Below are 7,538 nucleotides of genomic sequence, written 5' to 3'. Positions count from 1 at the left end.
TTAACTCTCTCCATAACCCAAGGAAGAACTGGTAAAGCTGTAATTAATTTTCTACTTTCTCAAACATCTCTTATCCTTATACTAGAAGTTGCTGGTTCTGCCAATCCTGGCAAGCCAGTTGTTGTTCAGTCACTAGGTTGTGTCTGACTGTGATAGCATGAACTGCAGCACACCAGGCTTCCCTGTCTGTCCTTCACTATCTCCTGGAGTTTTCTCAAACTCATGTCCTTTGAATCGATGATGTCATGCAACCATCTCATTCTTTTTTGTTTCCTTCTCCCCCTGCCCTCAATCTTTCCCAGCATCAGGGCCTTTTCCAATGAATTGGCTGTTTGCATCATGTGGCCAAAGTATTGGAGCTTCAGCTTCAGCAACAATCCTTCCAATGAACATTCAGGATTGATTTCCTTTAGGGCTGACTGGTTTGATCTTTTTGCAGTCCAAGGGACTGGAGTTTTCTCCAGCACCACAATGAGAAAGGATCAGTTCTTCAGTGGTCAGCCTTCTTTATGGTCCAACTCTGATATCCATTCATGACTATACGAAAATCCATAGCTTTGACTATCAGAAAAGTGATATCTCTGATTTTTAATATAATGTCTAACTTTGTTATAGATTTTCTTCCAAGGAGCAAGCATCTGTTAATTTTGTGGCTATAGTCACCTTCTGCAGTGATTTTAGAGCCCAAGAAAATAAAACCTGCCACTGTTTTCACTTTTTCCCAACCCATTTGCCAATGAAGTGATGGGACCAGATGCTATGATCTTAGTATTTTGACTGTTGAGTTTTAAGCCAATTTTTCCACTCTCCTCTTTCACCTTCATCAGGAGGCTCTTTAGTTCCTGTGTTTTTTCTACCATTAAGGTAGTGTCATCTGCATATCTGAAGTCATTGATATTTCTCCCAGCAATCTTGATTCTAGCTTGTGATTCATCCAGCCAGGCATTCACATGATGCACTCTGTATATAAGTTAAATAAGCAGGCTGACAATATACAGCCTTGACATACTCAGTTCCATGTCCAGTTCCAACAGTTGTTCCTTGCTCTGCCTACAGTTTTCCCAGGAGCCAGGTAAGGTGGTCTGTTATTCCCATCTCTTAAAGAATTTTCCACAGTTTGTTGTGATCCACACAGTCATAGCAAGTCAGTACCATGTATTATCTGAGAGGTTTTGAAGAACAACTCATTTATACCTGCTAAATATATAGAAAATTATTTCCCTAGAATGTTATTATATGGCCTGTTCATGGGCCTATAGGTCTTGAATCTTCTTAGGAGAAGATCAGGAAGCAATATAGTAACTTTGAATTGGTAGTGAGAACCATGGAAAGTTATTCTTTCTACATAAGAAATCCTATGTGCTGGAAGTAGATAAAAAGTGGTCAAAAAAGAACTATTGACTTATAGTCAGCCCCAAGGAACTGAGAATAACACACACACACACACACATACACACACTGATTAATTGATTGTTTACACTTTCTTTGATCAAGTGTGTTTGCAAGAGTGTTTGTCAGTCCTAGGTCAGAGATGGCTGTCAGAGGGCAGGATCTTTTGGATCTGGAATTAGATTTGAAAGAGATGAAGATGACTGCTGGGTGCTTTATTGTGAGAAGATGACTGCTGGGTGCTTTATTGTGAGAAGTCTGGAAGCACATAAATCTGGGAAAGCCACAGCACAGGTTTCTCAACAAACTACTTCAAAGTGACACTTTGTTGCTAATATATTTACTTTATGACCAATGACCTTTGCATTTTCCCGATATTGTCAGAGCGATTAAGTTTTACATGCCAATTATTTTGTGGGTCATTATGGACACATCCTGATATTTTCTTTATCTCATATAAGCAACAACACATTGTGTATCTTAGAAACTCCAGGACATAGAGTTTTCGGCTTATGTTATCCAAATTGACATAATAGAACAATGAAAAGAAATAGAGCCTTACGATCATAAAGGAAGAAAGACAAATATCACTACTAACGAATGACAGGATTTTTCTACAGAGAAAACCCCTAAGCCTCTAGAGACGGATTTTTAAAACTAATGATATTTCAAGAAATTTGTTGAGCTCAAAGTAAATAAATAAAATCACAAACTAAAACATTTTTATGTAAAGCCACCATTAGGAATGCATATTTTAAATTTATAGCAATAGCAACAAAATCTGTGGTATTTAACAGAAATGTGCCTGGTCTCTATGTTAAACAATTAAGAAAGTAATTGAGATATATTTGAAAAAATAAAAAAGAATATACAGATCACCCTGTGGAAAGCCAGGTCCTGTAACTGATTCTCCTGACTTCAAGACCTGAGCTTCAGAGGTTTGTCCCAGACACATTCCAGAGAATTTTGTACCAGAACTCGGATGCACCGTCCAGCTGACTACTGATAAATGCCTGAACGCTGTTTCAGAAGAGGCCCTTCTCCCGTCAGCTACCCTGTCTCTCAGCAATTAGAAGAGTTGGATGTGGGGGGAGGCAGGAGCCCAGGGATGTGTGTGCTTGGTTTCTACGGACCCTTCTTGCCATATGGGACTCACAGTGTGCCCCCTGGCCCCACCCAGCCTGTCCCCTTCGCCTACAGATTTAAAACCTTACTACTTTTATTTAAAGAGGAACTGGGTTGGAGCAAGTGGCTTTCCCTGCCCTGAACACCTTGCATTCCCTGCGGGGGACACAGGAGGCACAGAGGGTAGGGGAGTGATGCATGAACACCTTCTCCCCGGGCTTGGGGACGTCTTCCCGGCAACATGGCAACAGGCCGAATGTGCAAACCAAGCCGAATGCCTGCCAGGCAGCCAGAGGTCTGGGTGAACGCTGACTCCCTTGCTCAGCTCAGGGGCGCCTGTTCTAGGCCAGCCTGCCATCCCTGGAGCAGGGGGCCACCTCCCAGGGTCCATTCCTAGTTCAGGGTGCCCAGGCGTGTGGTGGGAGACTCACCTTGAAGAGTCCTTGTCCCAAGCGCTGAGACTCTGAGGGCTGGAGGGTAGCTGAGCAGCCGTGCATTGTAGGAGGCAGGGCCGCCATGGATCCCAACAGCCAGGAATCTGCGTGGGAATCTCTGTCTGCTGGGTGCACTCGGGGTCTCAGCCTCCCTGGACTTCTCAGACGGCCCTCCTCCTCCCAAAGCTATTGATGGAGCTTCTCTGGGATTGTTTGCCAAACCCCACGTTAGACTCCAAGGGTCCAAGACCATTTCCATCTGAACACGTTTCCTTTTCTGTAGGAACTTGTGGTTTTGTTGTTTTTTCCCATCCAGCACCACACCGTGCTTCCGAAGGCCACATTTCGTCTTTCCCCATCACTACACTGAAGTAGTACAGTTGTACGGTTCCCAATCTTGCCTTGGCTTGCTTGGATAAAACTTTGTATGTATTTTGTAAGACATAGATTCTATATTGTAATGATGCCCTATGCAAAAAGAAAAAAAAATTAATGAAACTGTAAATTTTATTGTTTTAATGTGTATGCATGTTTAGTGAAGTTTACATTTTGAAATAAAATTTATGATTCATTATTTTAAAAATTAAAAAGAATATATATTATGAAATTCATGGATATGAAAAATGGTAAAATAGGAAAAAATAGAAATAATGAAAGATATTATTTTAATAAAAGATAATGAAATGTAAGGCATATCTTTCTAATAATGAAAGATAAGGCATGCACTTATCAGAAGAAATATAGACAAAATTTTTTTTATAAAATCAACCTCAACCATATCAGTACTAAGAAAAAGGCAATGAAAACCACTTTTACACTCCTTAAATTGGCATATACTTAGAATAAAAATCAGAAAATACTAAAAATTAGTGAGGATATAGAGAAATAGCAATAATTATGCATTACTAATGGGATATTAAATGTGCATTCATTGGTTTCAAGATCAATTGAAAATATTTAGCAAAGTTACAGATATGCATATCTTACAAACCAAAAATTTCACTCCTCAATATTATCCTTTGAGGCACACGGCACAAGTGACAGATATGTTTAAATAAGAATATTAACCACCATTTATTTTGGCATTATTATCTTCAAATGTTTGTTTTTACAGTTGAATTTCAGAATCATTTTGGCAAGATTTCAAAGAAAATAAATCATCAAAATGTGTTTGGATTTGCCATTAATTTATAAATTCATTTAATAAGTTATAGCCTTTAAATAGTTGTGCTGGATTCCCTTGTGGTACAGTGGATAAGAGTCTGCCCGTCAATGTAGGGGAAATGGGTTCAATCCCTAGTCCAAGAGGATTCGACATGGCTTGGAACAGCTGAGCCCATGTGCCACAGCTACTCAGTCCATGCTCTAGAACATTTGAGCTCCAACTGTTGAGTCCAAGTGCTACAAACTACTGAAGCCCAAATGCCCTGGAAGCTGTGCTCCACAAGACAAGCCACCACATTGTGGAACTCTTGCACCACAACAAAGAGTAGTGCCTGATCGTGGCAACTAGATAAAGCCCATGTGCAGCAATGAAGACCCAGTGCAACCAACAAATAAATGAATAAATAAATTGTTTTTAAAGATTTGCTTTTGGTGTCTATATATATGGAAAACAAAAGCAAGTAAAATTTCACAAACTAGGATACATATTTAGCTAATATTTAAATGACACTATTTGCTTATTCATTCATTCATTCATTTGGCAATTATACCCACTATGTACCATGAAACTAGAGATCTCTTCAAGAAAATTAGAGATACCAAGGGAACATTTCATGCAAAGATGGGCTCAATAAAGGGCAGAAATGGTATGGACCTAACAGAAGCGGAAGATATTAAGAAGAGATGGAAAGAATACACACAAGAACTATACAAAAAAGATCTTCATGACCCAGAGAATCACGATGGAGTGATCACTCACCTAGAGCCAGACATCCTGAAATGTGAAGTCAAGTGGGCCTTAGAAAGCGTCACTACAGACAAAGCTAGTGGAGGGGATGGAATTCCAGTTGAGCTATTTCAAATTCTGAAAGATGATGCTGTGAAAGTGCTGCACTCAATATGCTAGCAAATTTGGAACACTCAGCAGTGTCCACAGGACTGGAAAAGGGCAGCTTTTATTCCAATTCCAAAGAAAGGCAATACCAAAGAATGTGCTAACGCACAATTGCACTCATCTCACATGCTACTAAAGTAATGCTCAAAATTCTCCCAGCCAGGCTTTAGCAGTACATGAACCGTGAACTTCCAGATATTCAAGCTGGTTTTAGAAAAGGCAGAGGAACCAGAGATCAAATTGCCAACATCCACTGGATCATGGAAAAAGCAAGAGAGTTCCAGAAAAACATCTATTTCTGCTTTATTGGCTATGCAAAGGCCTTTGACTGTGTGGATCACAATGAACTGTGGAAAATTCTGAAAGAGATAGGAATATCAGACCACCTGACCTGCCTCTTGAGAAATCTGTATGCAGGTCAGGAAGCAACAGTTAGAACTGGACATGGAACAACAGACTGGTTCCAAATAGGAAAAGGAATACGTCAAGGCTGTATATTGTCACCCTGCTTATTAACTTATATGCAGAGTACATCATAAGAAATGCTGGACTGGAAGAAGCACAAGCTGGAATCAAGATTGCAGGGAGAAATATCAATAACCTCAGATATGCAGATGACACCACCCTTATGGCAGAAAGTGAACAACTAAAGAGCCTCTTGATGAAAGTGAAAGAGGAGAGTGAAAAAGTTGGCTTAAAGCTCAACATTCAGAAAACGAAGATCATGGTATCTGGTCCCATCACTTCATGGGAAATAGATGGGGAAACAGTTGAAACAGTGTCTGACTTTATTTTTGGGGGGCTCCAAAATCACTTCAGATGGCAATTGCAGCCATGAAATTAAAAGACGCTTACTCCTTGGAAGGAAAGTTATGACCAACCTAGATCACATATTAAAAAGCATAGACATTACTTTGCTGACTAAGGTCTGTCTAGTCAAGGCTATGGATTTTCCAGTGGTCATGTATGGATGTGAGAGTTAGACTTTGAAGAAAGCTGAGCGACAAGGAATTGATGCTTTTGAACTGTGGTGATGGAGAAGACTCGAGAGTCCCTTGGACTGTAAGGAGGTCCAACCAGTCCATCCTAAAGGAGATCAGTCCTGGGTGTTCATTGGAAGGACTGATGCTAAAGCTGAAACTCAATACTTAGGCCACCTCTTGCGAAGAGTTGACCCATTGGAAAAGACTCTGATGCTGGGAGGGATTGGGGGCAGGAGGAGAAGGGGACGGCAGAGGATGAGATGGCTGGATGGTATCACTGACTTGATGGACATGAGTTTGAGTGAACTCTGGGAGTTGGTGATGGACAGGGAGGCCTGGTGTGCAGTGATTCATGGGTCACAAAGAGTCAGACACAACTGAGCTACTGAACTGAACTGAACATCATGAGAAACACTGGGCTGGATGAAGCATAAGCTGGGATCAAGGTTGTCAGGAGAAATATCAATAACCTCAGATATGCAGATGACATCACCATTATGGAAGAAAGTGAAGAAGAACTAAAGGGCCTGTTGATGAAAGTGAAAGAGGAGAGTGAAAAAGCTGGCTTAAAGCTCAACATTCAGAAAACAAAGATCATTGTATCTGGTCCCATCACTTCATGACAAATAGATGGGAAAAAAATGTAAACAGTGACGAATTTTATTTTGGGGGAGGTTCCAAAATCACTGCAGATGGTGACTGCAGCCATGAAATTAAAAGATGCTTGCTCCTTGGAAGGAAAACTATGACTAACCTAGAGAGCATATTAAAAAGCAAAAGCATTCCTTTGCCAACAAAGATCCATCTAGTCAAAGTTATGGTTTTTCCAGTAGTCACGTATGGATGTGAGAGTTGGATTATAAAGAAAGCTGAGCACCGAAGAATTGATGTTTTTGAACTGTGGTGTTGGAGAAGACTCTCACGAGTCCCTTGGACTCCAAGGGGATCCAACCAGTCCATCTTAAAGGAGATCAGTCCTGAATATTCATTGGAAGGACTGATGTTAAAGCTGAATCTCCAATCCTTTGGCCTTCTGATGTGAAGAACTGACTCAGAAAAGACCCTGATTCTGGGAAAGGTTGAAGATGGGAAGAGAAGGGGTCAACAGAGGATGAGATGGGTGGATGACATCACCTACTCAATGGGCATGAGTTTGAGTAAACTCTGGGAGTTGGTGATGGACAGGGAGACCTTGCGTGCTGCATTCTGTGGGGTTGCAGAGAGTTGGACACGACTGAGCGACTGAACTCACTAATGTGCCATGTGCTGTGCTGTGCTTATCTCAGTCGTGTCTGACTCTTTGCAACTCCATTGACTGTAGCCCACCAGGCTCCTCTGTCCATGGAGATTCTCCAGGCAAGAATACTGTAGTGGATTGCCACGCCCTCGTCAAGGGGATCTTCCCAACCCAGTGATTGAACCCAGGGCTCCAGCATTGCAGACAGATTCTTTACCATCTGCCCCATCAGGGAAACCCAAGAATACTGGAGTAGGTAGCCTATCTCTTCTCCAGGGGATCTTCCCAACCCAGGAATTGAGCCGGGATCT

Source organism: Capricornis sumatraensis, chromosome 16, assembly GCF_032405125.1.
Source record: "Capricornis sumatraensis isolate serow.1 chromosome 16, serow.2, whole genome shotgun sequence".
Classification (NCBI taxonomy): Eukaryota; Metazoa; Chordata; class Mammalia; order Artiodactyla; family Bovidae; genus Capricornis; species Capricornis sumatraensis.
Note: the sequence above shows the minus strand (reverse complement) of the source record.